Here is a 24,033-nt window from a genome sequence, read left to right on the forward strand (position 1 = left end):
GCACCTGGACTGGGACGGAAGGACTGCCACCTCGTCACTGGGGGGCCTCTGGTCCTCGAGCGATGGCGTCTCAGGAGGGTCGAGAGGGGGCCGCTGGCTCCTAGGAGGCAAGGGAAGAGACCACGTTAGACTCCATCTGGGGGCCCAGAACCTCCAAGCCCGTGGCCGACACAGGGAGGAAAGCTTCTGTTCAGCCCAGCATCAGCAGGCAGACAAATGGTGTGGAGACACGGTCCCAGCGTCGATGGAGCAGCATGGGAGAGGGCGCGGAGGGGCTGGGGGGAGGCACTGCTGAGGAGAACCCGGGAAACTGGACAAGACGGCCTCCCACCCCGCCACCGCTGCAAACGTGGGGCCACATCTCAAGTAACCACGACAGCAGAGCATCGTCCAGACAGGCCACGCCCACACAGCGAGGGCACAGAGCCGGCCTGTGCACGCTCAGAGGCCCTGAGAGGGGCCAGCCGGGCAGCGAGTCCTCTTAGACGCTGGTACTGAGACTTCCAGGTCAGCAGGGCCAGAGAGGCTCTGCTGCGTCCTCCAGGGAACTCGGGACTCCAGTCTGTGACCATCCACTCTCCTGTCCCCGCTGGGACCGTGGCACGGCTCCAGTACCCCATTTGGCTGGCACCAAGTACCTGCCGGCCCCAGACTGCTCCGATGTGGGTGGGCCCTGTCACCTTGTGCCTGCAGTCCCAGAAGGAATGGATGCGGAGACGGCCAGTCTTCAGAAGACTGGAAGAACCTCCTGGACGAGACGCATAAAGTCCTCTGTCTTCCCAGCCGCAGAGTTTCTACTCTGCACACACTCGCCCCCACTCACTCAGGAGCAGGAGAGGTTTGGTTATTATGCTTTGTGACCCCAGCGAGGATCAGTACTGAGCCAAACACACACGTGGAAGTTGCTCACCAACAGCTCCAGTTTGCGACTTTGGTGCAGCCAAGGTTCCAGCAGCTGGAATCAACTATTCCATCCCAACCAGCACCTTTCGTCTCTTCACCCCACACTAAGATGCCATTCTTCGCCACTTCCTCTTTTGCAGATGTTCAGACCTACAGAAAAGCTAGCGTATTTACATACTTCTCACCTACATTCACAAACACTGAACATTTTGCCACGTTTGCTCTATCGTTATGTACATGGACACTTTTCTCCCAAACTACTTGAGCGTGAGCTGCAGTAGCTACCATGACACTTGACCTCTAAGTATTCTGATAGCCCACAAGGATGACACTCCCCTACGTAACTCTTAATGCTGCTGTTAATAAGAAACCAAACATTCGCTCAATAGCCTCTAAAACACAGCCCATGATCAAATGTCCAAAACTGACAGTATATTGCCAGCTGTCTATCATGTGCCAAGTACAACGAGGGCAGTGGGAGAAGCGAAGGTGCGTGAGGCTCACGTCACAGTTCAAGGCGGACGGACACACGGATCCTTCCTGGGGACTGACGCACCCACGAGTCTCTATCTCGGCCCAAGAGAAAGAGGCAACTCCACCTGGAGACCTCAGGAAAGGCTTCTGACACAAGGGGATGCTGTTCAGAAGACAGGTTTACCTGACATACACTCAGAAAGCAGGGACGGAACATTAAGACGGAGAGGCTAGACTACGACAGCCAGAACCATGCCTCCCAACCCCGATGTCCAAGTCCTACTTCCGGGAACGTGTGACTACAGCAGGCTACATGATAAGGAGGCTGCAGACGAACAGAGGAACCAGCTGACCTTCAGTGAGATGTTCTCAGGTGGGTCTGATGTAATCCCCAGCATCCCTGAAGGATGGGGGAGTCCCGGTCAGAGGGGTGGGATGTGAGAGGCTCTAGGGGCACTGCCAGCCTCAAACTGTCCAGGGCCAGGAGCCAAGGCAGGCAGGCAGCCTCAAGAAGCTGACAAAGGCAAGGCACTGGATTCTCCCTAGAGCTCTAAGAAGGTACACACCCTCCCAACACCTGGCCTGGAGCCCAGTGACACCTATTTCGGACTTCTGACCTGAAGAACTGAAAATAGTAAATTTGTGTTGTTTTAAGTTTTTGTTTTTTTTTTTAATGTAGAGGCTGGAATTCATCCAAGTGCTAGGGGCTGGGAACAAGTCATGGAGTCTGACTGCCAAGAGCCATCATCAGATCTATATTTTAGGAGGAAAATCCTGGAATTAAAGGAACAGAATTGAGAAGGAAAACAACTGATGGTGTTTGGGGACAATGGAAAGATTTGAGCTATCAAAAAAAACCTAGAATTGTGGAAAAGTTGTATCTGTCACCAAGGTCTCAGTTGATGGTTTCTCAAGACTTAGGAGTTTTCTGAGGACATTGGTGGTGATATTAACAAATGTGTTTTTAGATAAACATATACATATGATGGGCTTCCCTGGTGGCTCAGACAGTAAAGAATCCATCTGCAATGCAGGAGACCCAGGTTCGATCCCTGGAGACCCAGGGTCGGGAAGATCCCCTGGAGAAGGGAATGGCAACCACTTCAGTATTCTGGCCTGGAGGATCCCATGGACAGAGAAGTCTGGCTATAGTCCATGGGGTTGAAAAGAGTCAGACACATACTGATCCATACCAGCCACATAAGCAGAAGCTCCATGGAGTTCTCCACAATCTTTAGGAACGTAGGGGGTTCTGAAATCAAACAGTTTGAGAACCACTGCTTTAGGGCTGCCCTAAGGTGTGGACACAGCCAGGCTGACACAGGCCCCCCAGGAACACTGCTCTCCAGCTTCCTCAGGCAGGGTGAAACAGTCTGACTGAGGGCCTCCCTGCTCGTGTCTCCCTGTCAGAGCAGCAAAGCAGGTAAGGGATGCTCAACTTAAGTGCTGGAGAAAGGCTGCCATACATTAAACCAGGCTGAGTCCACCAGGATTATTGGGACTGGCATGAACAGCAAGTAAACTAATTAGCACTGCTTTTCTTTACTCCTACATTGTTCCAGCTGATTTATTCTACTTCGGATTTGAAGTTTCACTTGTTAAAAGCAGGGTAGTCAGAATGCTACAACCACCTCAAACCTAAAGAATTTTATTTCACTTACTTCATAATAAATACAGCAGGCCGCATTCCAACACCACCCTGGATGGGCTCACAGGGGCACAAGTGTGATCACAACACTACATGTCTGTGCAACACGGGACACCTGCATACTGATGGGAACTGTGTTTATACAAAATCACCTGGAAACACCAGTGAACACATTTCCACTGAATAATTCATAAATCAAGAGGAATCAGGCTTTCCCATTAGGTACATTGATAGGAACTACAAAACAGGTTATTTTTTTGCTTTATCTTATTAAAGATAACCACAATTTTTTTGCTGGTGTTGTTCAGTTACTAAGTCGTGCCTGACTCTTTGTGACCCTGTGGACTGCAGCATGCCAGGCTTCCCTGTCCAGCTGAAGTAGCTGCTTTGCCTTTGAATGAGTCTGTGTTTTGTTCTTCAAGCCACAAGTGTCTTGAGTTTCAGACACAGTCGTGGAAACCAAGGACGCAGCAGTGAACTCATGAGACCAAAATTCCTGCCTCCGAGAGTTCATGTACATCTTATGATTGGAACATCTTTGAAACATACGGATGGATGAAATATCAACAGGAAGAACATGTTTCTGATTCACTAAAGCAATTTCATGAAATTATTAGAAATAAGATGAGCCCCAAATACATAAGCCAGCGCTCCATCCCATCGGGTCAGATCCGAGGGTCCTGGTAAGGAACGAAGCTACAGGAACACAGTTCAAGGCCTTAGGTGGGGTTCTGACAAGTCTTCTGACTCCAGCCAAGCACCACAGACAGGAGCCCACAGAACAGACAAGGACCTCCTGAGGGGATGCACAGGGGACAGGATCCTGGAAGGAAAGCATCTTTTGTTTGAAAAAGCAAATGTTAATGAAATTTTTCCTTTGGCGTGAAAAGTTTTGCAATTCCAGCATGAGATTCCTGCTTGTTAAAGGGAGCATGGGTAAAGAGGCTGGCGTGAACTGAGAAGGAGTTACTATCCTTCCTGGTCCAGGAGAAGGGGGGGATGATGGACTCAAAGCCCGAGTGCTGGACAAAGGCCTCAGGGTCTCCAGAACCGGGGCGGGGGGCCCTCCAGGCATCACCCAGGATTCAAAACTGTCCTCTGAGACCCTCGCACGTTGTCCTTCCTTCTGTAAGGACCCTGTGGGACGGGCACCGTGGGGGATGCGACCAGAACTGACATCACGGCAGCTGCGCTTGCCAGAGCCATGTGCTGGTGACTCCACAGGGCCTTCCCGACCACAGGAACCTGGGAGCCATCCCCTCTGTCCTTCAGCCTTCCAGCCTTGAGGCTCTGCATTTGGGCTTTACCCAGAAACGAGCAGACTGTAGTAACTGAGATAATACACTCGCAAGGGCAGACCTGGCCAGGACCAGAAACCCAAGTACTCTCCACACATCGTGGCCCCTGCCCTCCCCAGACTCACACCACCTGCCGCCTGGATCTCCACCATGGCAGGACCACACACGTTCACTCACAGGTTCTCAGTGAGAAAGGACAGGCTTCCACCTGAGGCCAGGGGATGGGGCTCATGAGGACAGGGTTCCGACTGTTGTTACGAGTGGTTTCCAGAGAAACTCATGGAGCAGACTCCAGGGTCCAGTCTCCCCCAAGTTCCAGTGTCCACCCTGACGCCACCTTTATTTGGAGCCGACACCACTTCCTGCCCACCCACTAAGGCAGCAACAACACTTAAGCATAAAAGCCATTTGAAGGACCTCACAACATATTCAGACGCGTGTGGTTCTACAATGCCTATTGGGGAAAAAAATTACAAACTCTAAAAGAAATGTGGTCAAAGAAGCAGCAAGATGTCCATCCGACTCCCCACCCTGCGATAATTAAAATCACTGCAGCCTCGGGAGCAGGGAAAGTCCACAATCTGACGATTCACCCTCCCTCTGAGATGAGAGATACTCCACAACAAGGTGACCGAGTCTTCCTTGACTGCATGCTGTCGAGGGGGGGAAATCCGCCTCACGGTGTGGAGCTGTGAGCAAGTGCTCCGCAGATGCCTTTATTTTTAATGAACTGGTTTTTAAAAATCTTTTAAAGTAATGTTTTACTATTAAAAAACCTACAAACAATTCTGGGGATAAGCACGTATTCACAAAGAAACCAAAACCTTGTCCCCAAACCAAGATTGAGAATTACTAAGAGGCAGGCAGATTAAGGGAAAAAAGTAAAAGATGAAAAAAATGAACTGATGACTAAGCTCCAGTCCTTACAGCGGTTCTAAGACTGAACCTGGTCTTGAAGACGCGTGGGAGCGTGTTCACTGAGAATCACGTGAGATGCTCAGAAGTCGGCCGGGATGGGCTGCTGGGAGGCACCCCCGCCCCCAGGAGAGAAAGGAACCAGGCAGCATCTCCCACTGATGCTTCGCAGGTGCGGTGTGAGGCTCAGGGCAGGTAAGAACCTCAAGCTATTCTCAGGCCCCACCGCCACTCTTGTTATGAAAGGTCATTGCATCAGAGTCTGAGTGAGAAGGAGGACCCCGGACTCTGAGATTCTCGATGAGCAGAGGAGGTGAGGCTGCGGCGGGGACAGTAGCTTCCACCCCAGAAACGCTCCAGCTGCCAGCTCGCAGCCAGCCTTGATTTGTTAACACCTAAGAATCTGAGCGATGGAATCTCAGGCTCCATGACGTGGATGGGATCAAATGGCCACTGATGCAGAAGTCCTAGCGGACTGTAAAAGGAAAAAATGAGCAGGGCAGGAAACGGGTGGCGGGGAGAGAGAGGAAGAGGGCACAGAAAACATGCAGGCTTTCCGTTCAGTCATTTCCCTCCGACACTGCAGACACGCTCAGCAACCAGCCTCCGAACTCCACCACTGGCCCAGCAAAGATGGGCACGCAGCTGGGGGTCAGGTGTCTCCCCAACGAGGACAGCAGCATCGTGACAAGGCTGACGTTTTTGTGAAGTGCCTACTCTGTCCCACTCGAACACAGCTCCACTTCCAGAAAAGCAGCTTCATAAAGTAGGGGGAAACGCAGAGCCGTTTATGAGCTGTCTGCTCAGCTGACTAAACCCGCTCTGATGCTCCTGAAACTCTATGTAAGGCTTATCATTGGTCCCCCAGGGCAATGGGCCATAATGTAATTACAGTAAAATCAGACACAGGGACGTTCCTCCCACTGAGCAAACCGTCAGAGGCAACAGAAAGAAAAAATGGTTTCTGAAGACAACCTCCCTGGGTTTTGACCCCCAACTACCTGACTGACCTCTCGCAGATTACTCTGAACCCCTACTTCCCCACTTCTGCAATGAGGAAACTACCATCGAGCTCACAGAATTGCTTAAAAATAATTAGAAATTGAGATTATTATCCCTATAGCTGCATCAAGCACTTCTTAAAAATCAATGAATCGTTAGGGAGACTTTCGCGGAATAAGGGACATAAGAAGAAATACTTCCTCTTTGCTTCCTAGTTTTTCCAACTGCACAGGCTCCTGGCTGGCACTCTGGAACTTCTCGCCCAGACAGCTACGTGAGCAACACCAACAGACACATGCAGCCGGGGGAGCCACTATTTAAAGACAGCCTCCCGTTTAAGTGAGCAACCATTTGACTGTGACTATCAGCCCTTACTGATATGCAGTCAGGCTTCCCCAGTGGCTCAGTTGGTAAAGAGTCTGCCTGCAGTGCAGGAGACCCAGCTTCAATCCCTGGGTCGGGAAGATCCCCCGGAGAAGGAAATAGCAACCCACTCCAGTACTCTTGCCTGGAGAATCCCATGGACGGAGGAACCAGGCAGGCTACAGTCTGTGAGCGATTAACTTTCACTTTTTCATCAGCCCTTGCATGGTGTGTCACTACTTTCAAAGAATCAGCTCATGAATGAGCTGTTAGGTCAACAATGACGCCTGCTCTGAATCTGGACATTTGTGGCTTCTGTCTGCCCGTGACTTACCCCAAACAGTTTAATAAAACAGCATGTTTGCCAGCGAGGAAGTGATGGTCTGCTGGAAAGGTGAAAGGGCTGCTCAGAAAGAATATGAACACAATACGAAAACTGCAGGGCTTTCTCCAAAACAAGCCAGGAGGAGGCCTAGGGAACCTCAGAATGGAGTTGTTGGGGGAGGCCGGGCTGGGCATCCCGGGACAGGACGGGGCGAGAGGAACATGGAGTCCCAGGTGAGCAGGCGGAGGGAGCCAAGGTCGGGGCGCCCACAGTCCAGGCCGACCTGCAAGATCTCCTCTGACTTGATGATGGTTCCCCTGTAAACACTCACTTTGGCCCCACGCGGATACACTCTCCTGAGACTCAGAAAATACAACGCATCATGGACTTTATGCTCGGGATTCCCTGAGGCCCTCTGCCAGGGCCCAGGGAGATCTGAGAATGACCAGGAAAACACGCCTATGTGCGGGGAGGATGGCGTCTCCCCACCGTGCCAGGTGGGCCCTCCAGGAGGAGACAGCAGCCCCCACTCCTCGGCAAGTTACCCACTCCTGCCCTCTTAACCAACAACTCCTGTCTTTGAGACCCTGTGGTCTGAGGCCAAGAGCCCTTCGCCTGTTCTCACTGTCAGAGGGCAGTGGGTAGGCTCACAACTAATCCATCGCGTTGCCAGATCAAAGCCAATGACACTTCCCCTCTGGGGCCCAAGAGATGGTGCCTCTTGTGTCATCAGAGCCTAGGAGGGGAACGTGGTGATGACGGCACAACAAGGTGAGTGGGCTGAATGCCACTGAAATGTGTACTTCAAAACGCACAACAGAAAATACAAACGATTCAAAACCTGAAAAGATTCCTCAGTCGTGCCATAGGACCCAACCACTCCTAGATATCTAACCAAGATAAACAAAAGCCTATAAAAACACTTTTATACACAAATTTGCATACAGATGTTCATAGCAGCACTTTTCACAATGGCTGAAAAGTCAACCCCAAAGCCCATCAACTCATAAGTGAATAAACAAAATGTAGCCTATCCACATGTTGTTGTTCAGTCACTAAGTTGTGTCCAACTCTTTGCAACCCTATGGACTACAACACGCCAGGCTCCCCTGTCCTTCACTATCTCACGGAGTTTGCTCAAATTCAGGTCCACCGAATCAGTGATGTTAGCCACATGAGGGAATATTATTCAGCCATAAAGAGGAAAGAATGTGGATGCGGAAGGGCAACGTGGATGAACCTTGAAAACATCATGCTAAGTGAAAGAAGCCAGTCACAAAAGGCCACACACTGTGTCAGTTCAGGTACATGAAAAAATCCAGAATAAAGACAGAGAGGAGATGAGGGCTTGCCTGAGTGGGTGATGAAAATGTTCTGAAATTGTGGGAATGGTTGCCCAATATGGATACAGTAAAGCCACTGAATTTGTACTTCAAATGGATGAAATTTATGCTGCTAAATTATATTCAGTAAAGCTGTTAAAAGACAAGAGGCACTCAATTCACAAGAAAAGCCAGTATGGCTTTTCTATCAAAGGTGGCCAAGCAGACCCTGCACCTTCTATACGAGTTCAGTTGCAAAAGCACTGTGTCCCCCATATTTTAATTCTGCTTCAAAGTCAAAACTCTGCCACTTTCCCCCAAAATCAGTACAGCTCTGGTTGCAGCTGGTAGGACAATCTCCACTCTATCTGCTGCTGCTGCTGCTGCTAAGTCACTTCAGTCGTGTCCAACTCTGTGTGACCCCATAGACGGAAGCCCACCAGGCTCCCCCGTCCCTGGGACTCTCCAGGCAAGAACACTGGAATGGGTTGCCATTTCCATCTCCAATGTGTGAAAGTGAAGTCGCTCAGTCGTGTCCAACCCTTAGCGACCCCACAGACTGCAGCCCACCAGGCTCCTCCATCCATGGGATTTTCTAGGCAAGAGTACTGGAGTGGCTTGCCATTGCCTTCTCCGACTCTATCTGCACAAGCCACTTATACTTAATAGTCATTCTGCTCCACGAGCTTCATGAATGTGGACTTGGCTCCTGTTCCCCCTCCCTACACTGCACCCCCTCATCCTTCGTTCTGTGATGCCGAACACAAGCTCCAGTTTCAATCCAGAGCTTAAGATTTCACGGTGACAGGGCACAGAATAATACCACTGAGGCCGCCTGCAGCAGAGGTTGGTCTAAGTGATGCACACGGTTTAAGATTCCAGCTCACACAGGGCCCGGGCTCCCCTGGTGGTTCAGACAGCAAAGAATCTGCCTGCAATGCAGGAGACAATGGGTTTGATCCCTGGGTCGGGAAGACCCCCAGGAGAAGGGAATGGCAGCCCACTCCAGTACTCTTGCCTGGGAAAATCCCATGGACAGAGGAGCCTAGCTGGCTATGGTCGCAAATAGTTGGACATGACTGAGTGACTAACACTTTTCACACAGGGTCCAGGGGAGAGGGGACCCCTCTCCCACTGTGTGTGACTGTGGTCCAGGACCTCAGAGAAAGCAACCAACTTAATAGAGAATTAGCAGAAAGGAGACGATCATCAGCCAGCAAAAAAATCTAACCAGGTCTCTAAGCACCAGCAGAGTATTTTCTAAAGATGGTCAAGGTGCACCACCAGGGTGAACAAACCTCCCAGGAGGCGGGGATGACACGCCCAGCTTGAGAAGCTGGAAGGAAGAATGCACAGGAGGCCAACCGGGGGCCCCTTCCCGCTGAGTGTTCAGGGTGCTGGCGAGGCTGGGTCGCAGCCCTGTGTGCCGAGGCACACCTGGACAGGTGAGTCCACGCTACACTCCCCGGCTCTCCCACGTGCTGCGTACAGCTAGCTCCCTGCAGCCGGGTGTCTGCCCACCTCTCTCCTCCCAGGAGGTGGCCACAAGAGGGTGGCAGCTCCGGAGGAGTCTGAGAAGACAAACCAGCCTGGGATGCAGCCAGGAGAGCAGCCTGGGTCCACGAATCAGGAGGCCTGCGTGTGCGGCCCTGCAGTTACCCAGGGGATCGGGCGAGCGCTCGCAAGCCTGGGCCTCCAGACTTCTGTCCTTGGACAGACTTCATGGTTCTCCTGGGGCTCAGTGCCTGGCTGCTGCAATCATACCCGTAAAGGCAGCGGGGAAATGATGCCACCACAGGCTCTGGCCACCTGGTGCCCAGCGCCTCTATTCTACAGCCGCATGCTGGACGGGCCTTGGGGCATCAGGGGGCCCTCCTCCCTCTAACAGGCGCGGTTCCTGCAACACCTGACGCCCGCCTTACTCTTGAAAATGCCCATAGGGGCTCGTGATTCCTTACAACAACACACTGCAGGATAAAGACATCTAAAAGAGATCTTCGATTGAATTTAATAAAACCTGAGCAGCTGGTATGTCACAGACACGGCCCAGTTACATGACACGAATTAGGTTAACACAAAGAAGAGCTGGGGATGGGGCGGGGGCAGAAAGTTCCCCGACGCGACACGGAAGCTCCCCTCCCACAGCCTCACTCACACACCACACCGCCCGGACGGGCCCACAGGGTGGACACCCCCCTGGCGGCTCCTGCCTGCGTGTGAACCCCTGGGCAGGCGTGTCGCCACGTCTTCACCGCACGGGAGACACAGGGAGCTCAGACAAGCACCAGTCCCCCGTATCCCGAGGGAAAGACTCTTCTGTCTCGGTTTCGCCCCCCGAAAACCGGGTAGCGCGTCTTCAGTTCAGTCGCTCAGTCGTGTCCGACTCTGCGACCCCGTGGACTGCAGCACGCCAGGCGTCCCTGTCCATCACCGACTCCTGGAGCTCACTCAAACTCGTGTCCATCGAGTCGGTGATGCCATCCAACCATCTCATCCTCTGTCGTCCCCTTCTCCTGCCTTCAATCTTCCAGTCTGACCCCTCCGATACAGCTCCCCAGCCACCCACCCCGCCTCGCTCCCCGCTGTGAAGACCAGAGACCAGAGAGGCAAGAGAGAGGTTACAGTCTCAGGCAAAACTGGGTTCAGAACACGGCGGGCGAGTGACTTAATCTCTGTGGGCCCCCTTTTCCCCACAGCAGGCTGAGGCCAGTCCTCGTCCCGGTCACTCCCAGCCGGGGCAGGGTGAGGAGGAAGGGGTTAACGCCGCCGTGCCCGGAGCACGGCTGGCACCCCAGTACGGTCATGAGTGCCTTCTTCAGCCGTGCGGGATCTCACCAGCAGCGCCCGTGCAAGGTGCGCCGGAGGGTAAGCAGGTCCTCCAAACGATATCTGTCCTAGTCTCTGACGAGGTTCCATAAATGACTAAGTGCTGTGCAAACACTGCGGTTTAAAAAACAAAAACAAGCTTATTGTTTGACGTATTTCCCTTTGCACCTGTTTAGATAGTTGCAGGTTTGAGGGCTAGAGAATATATATACACAAGGACGTGAACTGTGTGAAGAAATGGATACACGTTATAATCAGTACTGAGCTTAGAACCACTGGCTTTCATTTCTGGATCTGTAAACATCTTGGGTTCCACAGGGCTGACAGCCGCAGAGCCTGCGGCGCGTGGGTCCGGGGCTGGCCGTGGCGGTGGCCCTTCTGGTCCCCACTGTCCTTTAGGAGCCGGGACCCGCTCGGGCGCCCCCTTTGCAGGTGACGGGTCAGATGGCTCACCTGTGAAGGGGGCTGCGGGCTGAGACCACTCCAACCGGGGCCTCTTTGCCTGTCTGGCTCTTGGGCCCAATCTGGCCATTTTAGAAAACGAGATGCTCTGTTTCACCTGCTCTCGGCAGGGCAGCGACACCCACCGTGAACCCCGGCGGAAAGCGATGCCCAGTCGTGAGGCTGCTTTCCTCCTGCCAGGAGGTCTGGACACTCACAAAGCCCTGTGGTTTGTTTTGTCAAACTGCACATACATTGAATGGAAATGTTTGTTTTCCGTGTCCCGCTTTATGTCTCTGCAGACGAGTGATTAAAGAATAATTTCAAGGGCATTTTTTCCGCTCATCCTCTCTAACCTGGTTACATCAGGCTGCTCCACTTCCTGCCTTTTAACTTATGTTTCTGTCGGCATATCACCCACTCTTCTTTGTTGACCTTTCCGTGCACAGCATTGCTTCAAAACCCTTCTTCAAAGGAGAGGTCAGCGTGAAATGTCACTGGGAAGGGTGCCAGATGGCCAGTGGCCAGGGGCACTGGCTCCAGAGCTGAGCCTACCTGTGACTCGGGCACCAAAGGCAGGAGGCTGGACCCCTGGACCTACCGCCGGCCACACCCACACCCAGAGAAGCCCGGTTTACCAGCCCAGACCCCCCGGGACCCTCCATCCAAGAGCTGCTCACAGAGCATCCACTGCACCCATGTTGCACGCATGCTCTGTTAGGAAATGCAGGCGACAGAGAAAGCTCTGTGTTCCCTGTTCTGGAAGCTCGTTTCACAGGGAGAAAGGATCTGTTAAAAAAAAAAAACATACAGAGGGAACAAACGGGAGGACTTCCAAAAGGTGGAGACTGGGGAGGCTGGAAGAAACCAGTAAGGTTACTGCACACGGCTGAGACGGGGCAGGGAGGACACAGAGGATGCGCCAAACCACTGATAATGGGAGGCAAGAGGTGGAAGCGTGGCCGAGGCAACTGACGTCTCGGGCCCGGGAGACCGAGGACCATAGAGAGGCAATGTCAGGAGTACATTTTCGGGTGAAAAATCTAACTTCCTGCATTCCAGGCGAGGGTGAGACCCACACAAGATGCTGTGACCTGCCGTTCTGGCTCCCCAGTCCCCTCCGCTCTGGTTTACAAAATACAAGTGATCGGAGGCAATTGACAGCCATGTGGCAGCCACACGGGGGCCCTGAGCAGCGGACTCCCCTGACGTGGAGAAAGGGGTGTGACTCCGTGTGTCCCCTGGGGCCCCACCCTCCCCCCTCCCCCCTCCCCCCTCCGGACAAGGCCAGACCACAGGTGGGACACCATTCATGCCAGCCTGTCACGTGAACAAGGACGAGTAACAGCTCGGTGTAAGTATACCCCGAGTGTATCATGACTTCGTTCCAAATACCGCCCATAAATTCTTTTTTCAGTATTAAAATAGTTAATACCAAAATGGATCCATCGATTGTCTACAATTCAAGTTTCTCTAAGTGTCCAAATTTAACTGGGCATCCGACCAGTCTCATTTGCTCAACCTGGTGACCCCCAGCCTGGTGTCCACTGCCCAGGCCTGAGCACCTCCCTCCCACACAGACCCTCAGCTCTGACCCACAGATGGCCTCTCTGCAAAGGCCTTGCTCCCCCCAAACATACTGTGCGTGGAGGATGCCCCCATCACAGACCCAGAAAAGGACAGAATCTGCGAGAAAAGGGAAAACCGCCAAGTATACAAAACACATCGGGAAAACAGGGGTGGGGGGGTCTCCTGACAGCACACAAGTGGGTCTAACTAGAAAAGACTGGCTAAAAGTGAGCAGTTTCAGGAGGGATGAAGCAGCTTTATTCTCAGAGGGATGAAGATAGCTGCTAAGAGACTGGCATCCTCTCTAGTCAGCTTAATCACAAAGAAACGGGTCCTCAGCCAGCGGCCTGCATCTTCACAGCGTCTGCAGGGAACCAACCCCCCGGAACGTGGCCCGCGAGGGTCAGCAGCTGGGTGACTCAGCCAAGTGCCCGTGGCAGCCGACCAACATCTGCTGAGCGAGCGAATGAGGGAGTGAATTGAGGGAATCTGGACTTCTCGAAGAACTCGTTCAGTGAAATTTGAAATCTCATTTAATCATTGAAAAATCCAAGTCTAGGGTAAATCTTCCACTCCCTGGCACACCTCACCGGGGCAGCTGATATTCTTTGCTCTTTAACCAGTTTGTCAGCTAAGAATTATTCGTACTACGAGTTACAAGCATCTGTGCTGGGTCTAAACCAAACAAACGAACCCAAAACACCTGCTTGTCCACCCGACGAAGCACCTGTTAGGATTCACACGCAGAGCCGAGGAGCAAGGCCACCCCCTCCCAGACAAGAGGGAACCTTGGTCCCAAAATGTTTTTTTCCCTACGGTCCTTTGTGTGACCATTGTAGCTGGTCTTTAGTTACGGGAGCGCTTAATCAAACAAACATCTGAGAACACCACAATTTTCTTATTTATACATAAAAGTATTATTCAACCCTGTTCCGATTTCCCTTGCTCTGGCTTGGAAGGTGTCCCAAGGACGCCCTAGCCAAACAAGAAACTTCAAAAAAAGAGGACGACATATATTTTTAAAAGAGGGTACTGCACACTGTTTCCCAGATAAATCCCAGGTGTATTTTGAGTATTTTATAAAGAAACTTTGGCTCTGCAACTATGAACTTCCCATTCTGCTAACAGACCAATGACTTAGGGTTTACAGACACAGTCAAACCTGGACAGTGGACGCTGGGTGGAGTCCTGGGATATGATTCACCTGGTGTCCGACAAACCTGCTCTTGCTTCTGTTGCTAAACGTTCAAGTATTTCATGATGGGGTAAAAAAAATGGCTAAAAGCAAGTTTAACGTACAAATCGAGCCAAAGGTTTTTCACACCAATGTCTGAAGAGTTAAAATTCAAAGGGAGTCTATGCTGTTAGCACAGTAATGTGTCTTTTCAGACTCAGCCCAAAAGAACCGATCTCTGTCCTCGCATGGGGGACACGGGTGCCAGCTCGGGTCATCCCCCCACTGCCCCGCAACCTCCATTCTGAGCTGGAGATACACGTTTATCACTAATTCTCAGGAAACGTCATCAAGGCTCTGTGCTGCCTGGAGCTGCCGTGAATAAGAGCAAACTTTCGCAGTAAGGGCAGAGTCAAGGAAGACAAGACTCTCTTCGACGGGGGGGAAAGGCCCACATGACCATCTCAGTCCATCTCAGGGGTTGGTCACTGCACCATGTCACTGTTTCCTGGGGCCCCCAGTCCCCGCTAAAGGCTAACAACACCGATCTCAGATCAGACCTACAGGACTTCCCAGGGCTGCAGGATGCAGGCTTGGAAGCCATCTGTTCGGGGTCACCAGCTCCCCCGTGCCACCAAGGACCCGTTAGATGCAGACACATGGTCTTCCCAGATGACAAACAAGCCAGGCCTGTCGACATCAGGGAGTGAACGGAGGAAGGAAGAGTGCAGCCGGTGGGAAGCAGCATGCACTGACTGGGAGCTAAGAGTGCAGCCCCGGGCTGACGCCTCCAGTCGGCCACTCCCCCAACCCAGGCCCCAGACAGTCGGGCAGGCAGTGTCCATCTGAAGGACGCAGGTGCCGGGCTGGAACCCAGGTCCGCCCGGGAACACAATTCCCGCTCCTCCCGCCTCCACCCTGGCGGCTCCGGTGGGAGCAGCCCTCACCCCGGCTGGTCAGCTCCACTGCTGAACCTCTTTATCGATCGTGTACGTGCAAGGTGGTCGCTCAGTCCTGTCCGACTCTGTGACCCCATGGACTGTAGCCTGTCAGGCTCTTCTGTCCATGGGATTCTCCAGGCAATAACATTGGAGTGGGTTACCATTCCCTCCTCCAGGGGATCTTCCCGACACAGGGCTCGAACCCAGGTCTCCTGCATGGCAGTCAGATTCCTTACCCTGAGCCACCAGGGAAGCCCATTTTAAATGCCAATATGAACCTTCACAAATTATCAACAGAGCAACACAAGGTCAACTCTAGAATTCAACTGCAATTCCATACCTAACAGGGTCTGTTCTCCTGAGGCCTGACGTGGCTAAGGTGCAGTGATCCTGACACTGGTGCGGGGCCCCGTGCCACTCCTCTGGGCTGCCCCCTCTGCAGCTGACTCTGCTCTCGTGGTGACCCAGCGACGGTCCAGCCCATCTGGGTCAGGTCAGAGAAGTGAGAACGGGGCCCTGACTGTAGGGGAGTGGACGGGGGTGGAGAATGCCCTGGAGAGAGCCAAGGAACCTTCCAGACTGTGGTTCCGAGAGCGGGCTCCTCATTCAGACGAGAGGGCTGTGCCCAGCTCGCTTCAGGGGGGCCCCAGGGTGTGAACAAGATGACTCGGGTGGGCGCCATGGACACCAAGTGTGTCCTGCTCCCCCGAAGCCCATGCAGTCGGGACTCGGAGAGCCAAGAACAGAAAGAAAGGTATATCAGTCACACGGGGCGGCTCTGGCCAGAGTCCTATCCCTGAAGAAGCTCACAAAGCACGCTTTGTACAGGGGCCTGTCCCATGACAGCGTTCCCAGAGATTCGCGATAACCCCGGCCCCACGGGCCAGGACAATCACACCCTTCTCGCGTCCACTTTTCCTTTTCCGCCGCCGCTCCTTCTGGGCCTGTGGGTGACCAGCCGCAGAAAGCACTGTGCTTTCTTCCTTTACACTGAGACCCCTGCAAGTCGTGACGAGGGCGCAGCCCACCGCCGGGGCGGGCCGAGAACCCGGGGCGCGCCTCGCCCGCCGGGTCACCTCTCTCTCTGCTGGCACTGCCAGACGGGGCGCTCCCAAATCATCCCTCCCAGCCCTCTGACGCGCTCTCCTCTGCCCCAAACAGAAGCCGAGCCTTCTTGGCGGTTTGCAGACTAGCAGTTTCTCCTCTCCTGTAATACAACCCTTGTCGGTTTCTGCCCAGAGAGCAGACACTCAAGACACCTGAACCATGGCTGCACAATCGAAGGCTCTCTGCAGATCTGACTGTCTGCCGTCCTCTGTCTTCCACTGTCGCTGACGCCACCTTGACCCCCACAGCTGAGTGCGCACGACCTGATACAAGGGCGTGTTATTTTCACACGCACGCATCTGCATGCCTAAATAGGAGTGCTCAGCCAACTCCGATCCTGTCCACCAAAGCAAAAACTAAAGGACCTTGGGCAGAAAGTCCGCCCTTCAAGGGGCTCCTGGAAGTTGAGACCCAGGAAAGGCGGCCAGGTGTCCTGGAGTCTGTCTCCAGGCTGGTCCTCCCCAGAGGCAGCAAAGACTGAGGAGCAGCGGTAGACAGAGGTGAAGCAGCGGTAGACAGAGGTGGCCTGGAGGCAGAGAGAAGCCCATGTGTGGGGCATGCCTGTCTCCTGCTACTACTTCCTGTGGCGCCGCAAGGGCCCACCCACGCTAGGAAAGCAGTGATGCTTTGGTATCCAAGTCTGGCGGTCCATGTGGATGCCGGTCACCAGGTGGGTTTTTTGTTGTTGTTTTTTAACAACAGCCACTCTGCTCCTTCTAGTCGTACAGATCACCCTACTCCAAGTTTCTGGGCTCACACAGGCCAAGTGGCACTTCTCAATCAAAACCTTTGCCAGCGTCCTGACTCGAGAGCTCCTGTTTTCTGCTGCCTCGGATTTTTACTGTCCCTACTTTTACACTGTGGACACTACACAGCTGCGCGGAGCTCTTTAGTCTCCACAATCGCGGCGCGTCACCCATGTCCTGCTGAGGGCTGGAACCTCCAAAGTGAGTATCCTGATCCCATTTCTTTCAAACCCAGAAGCAGAGAGTGTGGCCCTGAGGTCAGGGGTTAGGGTTAGGACTTGCTCAGGGTCACTCCATCTGTGGCCTGGCCAACGGCAAGGAGGTCTCTGGACTTGCAGGCCCCTCTAACTGCTGGGGAGGCCTTCCCGGGACATTTGGAGAGAAGAGTGTTGTGAGTCCCCAGGCGGGACCCCAGGACCAGGCAGCAGGGTCAGAGGGTTCCAGCCCCAGCCCCAGCGGCCCTCATGACACAACACCTGAACCCCAGGACGTCCACGACACTTCTTTTCCTGCCGCAAGTCAGCCCTCGGCCCCTGGAGATGACCCACGAGCGGGTGGGGGGTGGTCCGTCGTCCTCCACAGGCAGTCTTCACACCTTAACACGTGTTTTAACCTCCTCGCTGGCTGCTTCCCTGAGCCGTCAAGACCAGGCCCCCTCAGCGGACAGACGTACCCTCCGCCAAGGTAATGAGTGTCATAACGCAGAGGGATTATTCAGGGCCCAGCCACGAGGTCTCACCCATGTGACACGCTGCTCATCCTAACACCTGGTGAGACAGTCTCCAGAGACAGAAGAGTGGAGGAAAGCTGTTTATAAGACACTTTGCATGAGGCACCGGGAATGAAATCTGATTTTGCCCGAGAAACAACACCGTGGTGGGACGGTATAAAAGAAGCTACTAACAGCCATGGGATCAAGGGTAAGGGTCAGTCCCCCACCTTGACCCCCACCAGACCCTGCCACGGCCACTGCTGTCCACAGCCCTCCAAGAACATCCGGTCCTGGCTCATGGTTTTATACAGAAGTGATCACAAGTTCCAAATGTTAAAGAAAAAAGATCACTGTACGATTTAGCCTTCCAATGAACACATGGATTAATGAGCCAGATAACAAAGCAAAATTAAAACCCGACTACAACTGAATGTAACATTCTGCACTTCCACCACGTGCCCCTTGCTATCTCCCCGGGAGGGGGGGAGCATTTAGACTGAAGAATTCCAGTGGGGCGTCTCCACGGCATGTGCAGTGAGGAAACAGGCCGCCTTCAAAGCTTGCTGAGAAGAAGCTGATCTGCTTGGTGGCCATGCTTGCCTTCCATCCCCCAACACAAATCCATGCCCCGGACAAGAAGCTCCCACCTGGACAGCCGTCAAAGACAGCCAAGCTGCCCCTGACCATTCAAAGGCCAGTGGCCAAGGCCACACCCCTGAGGCCTCAGGGCTGCCGGAGGAAGATGGACCCACACCTGAGCACCCGTCTAGTCCAAAAACTTCCTCCGAGGCTGACGGAAGGGAACCGCAGGGGCTTTGCACCTGCACACCCACCCGGGCCCATGCCCCACCTCACTAGGTGGTGTCCTGGGCTGAGGTCTCAGGACCAGGGGGCCCTGACACCGTGCCTCCCAGCCCGCCCCAGCTCCAGCAACACCGGACCCGTAATGAAAGATCCTGACACCCCCTCTTCCATTAAGTACCTCCCGACTAGGAGAGAACAAGGGGCAGCCTCTCCTTAGCCCCACCACAGCTGCCAGGGATACCCTACATACCAGTCCATGCCTGCTCCATCGCCTCCTCTGTCACCACCCCTGGGATGGGCTCTTCTCTGGACAGAAACCTCCAGAGCCTGAAGTCTAACCCTCTGCACACCAACCCGACCTAGAGCTCACAGGCATGAACACCAGGCAATGGTCTAAACTCATTTTGCATCCTGAATCCTCAGCACGGCCTGCAACGTGGGGGCTATTACTGTCCCCATTCTCCACATGGGGAAACTGAGGCAGGAGCTGCTGGCGGGCCTGTGCAGAGTTCTTGCGGCTCTTTCTAGGCCGTCCTGCCCCCTCCCAGGGCGTCTCCCGGCTGGAGCTCCACCCCTGCAGCCTGACTCACCACTTCCTCTCTGCTGTTGGCGGCAAACAGATAACCAGGCCAGTCAGAGATGAATGGGCCCTGGCCCCTCCCATCCCAAGGGCGCCCAAATAAACGGTCCAGGAACAGCAAGTGCTTGGGTTCCTGAAAGGACATCTTTCAAGCGTCTGCTCCACACCACGCTCTGCTCCGGGTGCCAGAGCCTGGCCTCAGGGGACTGAGGTCTCCTTGACGAGGTCCAGCTGCCTGGAGTTTGACAAATGCCGGTGACCCAAGAGGACGGGGAGCTGCTAGGAACTCTGCCCCTGGTCGTCAGACACAGACCTGCGGGCCTGGGAGATCCCCGGGTCTGTGTGCAGGCATCTGAGACACTGGAGGGCTGACTTCAGGATGTGAAAGGCCCTGGGATCTCAAGCAAACTTACACACTTAATGCACTTGTATTCCTTTTCTCCATCCTGACGTCACCCCTGCGGCCACATCTGCCCAGCCTGCACCAACACACGTTTCAGTTGTGGGTGGAGGGCAAACTGTAGCAAAGAAGAAGCCACATGGCACAAGGCAACGTGGGTCTCCTGTTCTGTGCACCATCTGCCCAGGCATGGTGAAGCCTACCCCCTTGGTTTAAATTTCTATTTTTATTAGTGTACACTCTGCAGGTCCAGGCACTAAGAAAGTTTGCACGGAGCACGATGAAGCCCACTGGCCACACGCATGTTAAAGTGAGCTGTGCGTGGAGCCCTGCTAGCTGGAGGCAGTCTAGGGAGGAGGGCACTTCTAGGAGAAGTCCCTGCAACATCACTCACTGGAACTGGGGACGGTACTGCTTCCTCCCTCAGAGCCTCAGAGCTCTCCCTCTGTCCTGGGTGTCAGCGCCTCACCCGGGCAAGACAGTGTTTCTGGCCTGTGTACAGCCACACACCTTGCTGGAAAGGGAGACCCTGCCAGGGCGTGAGGGTACTGAACCAGCAGCCTCCAGGAGGCTCCAAAATCTCCTGCCACCCGGAGGCTCTCCAGGTGATTCTGGGAGCTGTAGGCAAGTTCACGGTGGCTGAGCTCTCACCAGAACTCATCAGACCACAGACCCGAGAGTCTTTCAGGGATGAGGACTGAATCCTAGCGTAAATTGGATCCAATAATTTTCCAAAATTCTGCGTGCATCAAACTCTGACACTCACGAGACGCTCTTCCTGGTTCAATACAGATTACTCAAAGAACTGGAGAATGTTCTTGCCTAAAATCTCCTAAAAGTGCCCTCAAGGGAGAAAGAAATGTCTTCCAACAAAAGTTTTTTCTACAAAGACCAAACTTGCTGCTAAAAATTTGAAGTGATAGATTTATGGGGGACACATTGTATGCATGCTTGCTAAATTGTTTCCGTAGTGTCTGACTCTTTTGGAGTCAGACCAAACCACATGGACTGTAGCCCCCCAGGCTCCGCTGTCCATGGAATTCTCCAGGCATGAACACTGGAGTAGGTTGCCATTTTCTCCTCCAGGGGATCTTCCCAACCCAGGGATCGAACCCACATCTCTTACCTCTCCTGCATTGGCAGGTAGGTTCTTTACCACTAGCAACACCTGGGAAGCCCCTGGGAGATATGTTATGCGATTACAATTACAGATTATCTCCTATTTCACATAATATTAACATATATTACAGCATAAAATCAAGTTCCTGAGGATTCTTCTCAAATAGTAACAACAGTGGTGATGATATTTGTAACTTATAAATGAATTTTAACAAAACTATAAATTAAGCACTCCCAATTCTTAAATTCAGTGAGAAGCAAAGTAACAAGAAACAAGGGCAGATATTTGTACACTGTTTCAATAAACTAGGCAATTTATCCTGTTCCAATTCTCTTGTCACTGTGCTTTTGTTCCATACAATCAATTCCCTTGATTTACAGTTGTTTGAAGAATTATAACAATAAATTACATATACAGATTTGTAAGTTACAGAACACTAATTTTTTTAGCAAAGAAATTCAAACACTTCTCAAACAAGAGAACAAAATCCCTTCAACCTTTTCAAGAAGAACGATTTAATGGTATGATTGCTATTGCTAATATTGTATTTTCAATGCCCTGCTCAATATTAATCCATCAGACCTCAGAGTCCAAAACTTAATGTCTCCAAGAAGAGTGTCTTTTCTTACTCTTCTTCCCATAAATCCTCAACTCTGAAAGAGAAGGCTCACCTTTCAGATGGGCTCTTCCTCAAATCACACTGAATAAAACTCAAAGTGCTGAAATTAACAACTGTTTGGGCCATCTCTGGAAAAAAAAAAAAAAATCACACAGTCCAGCCAGGCCACCTTCAAAATGCCAGCGTATGGGGTCAGCTTAGGACAGAGCGACCCAGGTCTGCATCAGCAGCAAACCACCCTGGGAATGCACACAGATCCCGCCTTGTGCCCCTGTCTGCTTTCTGGGGAGTCATCACACAGAATAATGTCCACTTCAGTCAGAAAACCTCAGTCACCACAAAAAGAAACCTTTTTACCCTCCACTGTCTTGTCCAAACCAGTGTGGACAAAGAATTCCTCCCAGGCCCCAGTCCAGACCCTGTAAAACTCCCGACACCACGGAGGAGGGGAAAGATAGGCAGGCAAGGCAGCACGCCCAGGCCCAGCTCTCTTTGCAAACTTCAAGTCGCCCCCAGGGCTGTCTGCAAGGCCACAGAGAACAGTAAGAATTCTCAGAGCACACGCAGGTCCAAGAACACGTGCTGCGTGGGGGAAGGTTCATTTTCATCTCTGTATAAACATGTGTGTCCCCGGGTGTGCACCTGAGCCGTGACAGCTTCTCTCCTCTTAGAGACTGAAGCCAAAGAACAGACGGCCGCCACCTTCAGGAGCACCTGGCCATGGGCCCCAGCCGCCCTTCCCCAGCCCAAAGGATGCCTTCCCCAGGGGCCTCCAGAGCCTTGTGTGGACCGGGCTCTGAAACCCAAGTGCCGGCATCCTTTTGAAGGAGGAACGAAACGCCCTCACCGGGGTAGGCACCGGCGGCTATAACGCGCAATCCCTGAGACCAGGGTTGTTCCTCCAAGCCGGCCTCCGGAATGAGAAGCTGCGTTATTAAAGGACTTCCTAAGCCAGAAACAGTGGCGGACAGCCTACCAGTATAGCTTGGTAGTACTGATGCTCGAAAATGAGAAGCTTCTGGCAAGTCAAGCAAAGTTCCCAACAACAGGGCAGGTCAGGCCGGTGCAAAGAGCCTCAGACACAGAGCATGTGAGATGCTGTCATCTTGCCCCACCTGTGAAGAAGCCTAGTGGCCAGACCCAGGAAAACCCCTTCTTGCAACAAGACCAGGTTATTCCCAAAACAGAAATGTCACAGGACAGTTTGCACCAAAGCACAAAAGGTGGTACATGTCTGTACCAAAAAAAGCCCCCAATAAACCCCAAATCAAGATGCCAGGGCAGAGTTAATTAAAAATAATTTAAAATTAAATTTAGAATAATTTCTTGTTCTTTCCACTCGCCAAAGTGTTACTGCATAGCTCAAAGGCACCCCTCCTTTTTTTCTTAGCATAGCTTATTTTTTAACTTTTTATTTTATATTGGGTTATAGCTGATTAACAGTGCTGTGATAGCTCCAGGTCGACAGCCATACTCATACACGTACCCATCCTTCCTGAAACTCTGCTCCCACCCAGGCTGCCTCATAACATTGACCAGAGTTTCCTGTGCTGTACACCAGGTCCTTGTTGGTTATCCATTTAAAACGGTCCCCTCCCCTGCCTTCGCCCTGTTTTAAACTAAACTGCTGTTTCACTAATTACAAAAATAATTCTTTCAACAAACGTTTGCTAAACACTCATTCAGGGGTTACATGCCCAGCAGTGAACAAAACAAAGTCTGATTTTAAGTGTTTTCTTTCTGTACAAATACAGGCATCTCACTGAGATAACATTGAATATGAAAAATTGAATCCAAGTTTTTCACTTTTACAGTAAAGTTTTTACCATATAATCAGATGTTCCCTGAAAACACCACTTTTATTGACTACATAATATTCCACGTGGACAGTGTCATAATTTACCCAAAGATATTTTCAAATGCTCACTGACCTCACGATAAAAACACAAACAAGAGAAACAGCTAAACACAGCATGTTAGACCCCAATTTAAGACCTTAACAGGGAAAAGGAGGATATACAACCTTACCGATCACGGACAGAGGGCAAGTACACAGTCACGGCTTCCCCGTGGGCCACGTTAAGGCCTAACTCGTGAATCTCCCTTTTTTATAAGCCCTACTCCCTCTTTGATCCAAGAGAACATTGTCTGCACAGAACAATACGTTTTCATTTCAATTTCCCTTCTTTTCAGGAAAGGAAATGTTTGCACTTCAAAGGGTTCCTTTGAAGAGCAGCCTCGGGCCCTGGCCCGTCCAGGTTAGGAGTTCCGCGGCCCCAGCGGGGCGTGCAGAGTCTGGGCGGCTGCCCACCACAGCCCCTCTCCAGGCCAGCTCCTTCAAGGAGAGGGTCTGGTGCGGGAGAAGAAAAAACAAACATTGGAAAAATACTCGAGGCTTTTGATCATGGCCTTCAGAGGCCCTTTCTCACAGAGTGGATTTCACAGCCCGGGGAAACTGAGGCACAAACCCCGGGGAGCCAGGTCCTAAGAAACCAGCAGCACCCGGTGAGGAGGTCTTTTAAGCCAGCAAAGAGTGGAGCCCTGGGGGCATTACTGGTGATGATCAAGTGGACTTCTGTGATAACCGAAATGCACGGGCAAGATCTACGCCTCATCCAGCAGTTTAGAACCTTCCCTGGGAACCTAGGCAAAGACTAGGATGCACCATTTCGGGTGTCCCCTTTTCTCTCTCCCCTAGCCTCTCCTGCAGGCCCATGCCCCTACCCTCTGCTGAGTCTGGGGAG

General features: G+C 52.5%; 1 protein-coding gene across 2 annotated transcripts in view; it reads right to left on the reverse strand.

Moving 5' to 3' along the window:
- Positions 1 to 24,033, reverse strand: part of SLC7A1 (solute carrier family 7 member 1) — a 64,859-nt gene that overhangs the window by 32,792 nt on the left and 8,034 nt on the right. Inside the window, exon 2 of one of the 2 annotated variants that reach the window (XM_055426317.2) lies at positions 5 to 100. The exons of the other annotated variant lie outside the window; for it this stretch is intronic. The gene's annotated coding sequence lies outside the window, so the exon portion shown is untranslated. The remainder of the gene's footprint in view (positions 1 to 4; positions 101 to 24,033) is intronic. 2 annotated transcript variants of the gene reach the window in all.

The sequence above is a fragment of the Moschus berezovskii genome, chromosome 13 (genome assembly GCF_049115385.1).
Source record: "Moschus berezovskii isolate FMDL1 chromosome 13, NW_MosBer_1.0, whole genome shotgun sequence".
Taxonomy (NCBI): Eukaryota; Metazoa; Chordata; class Mammalia; order Artiodactyla; family Moschidae; genus Moschus; species Moschus berezovskii.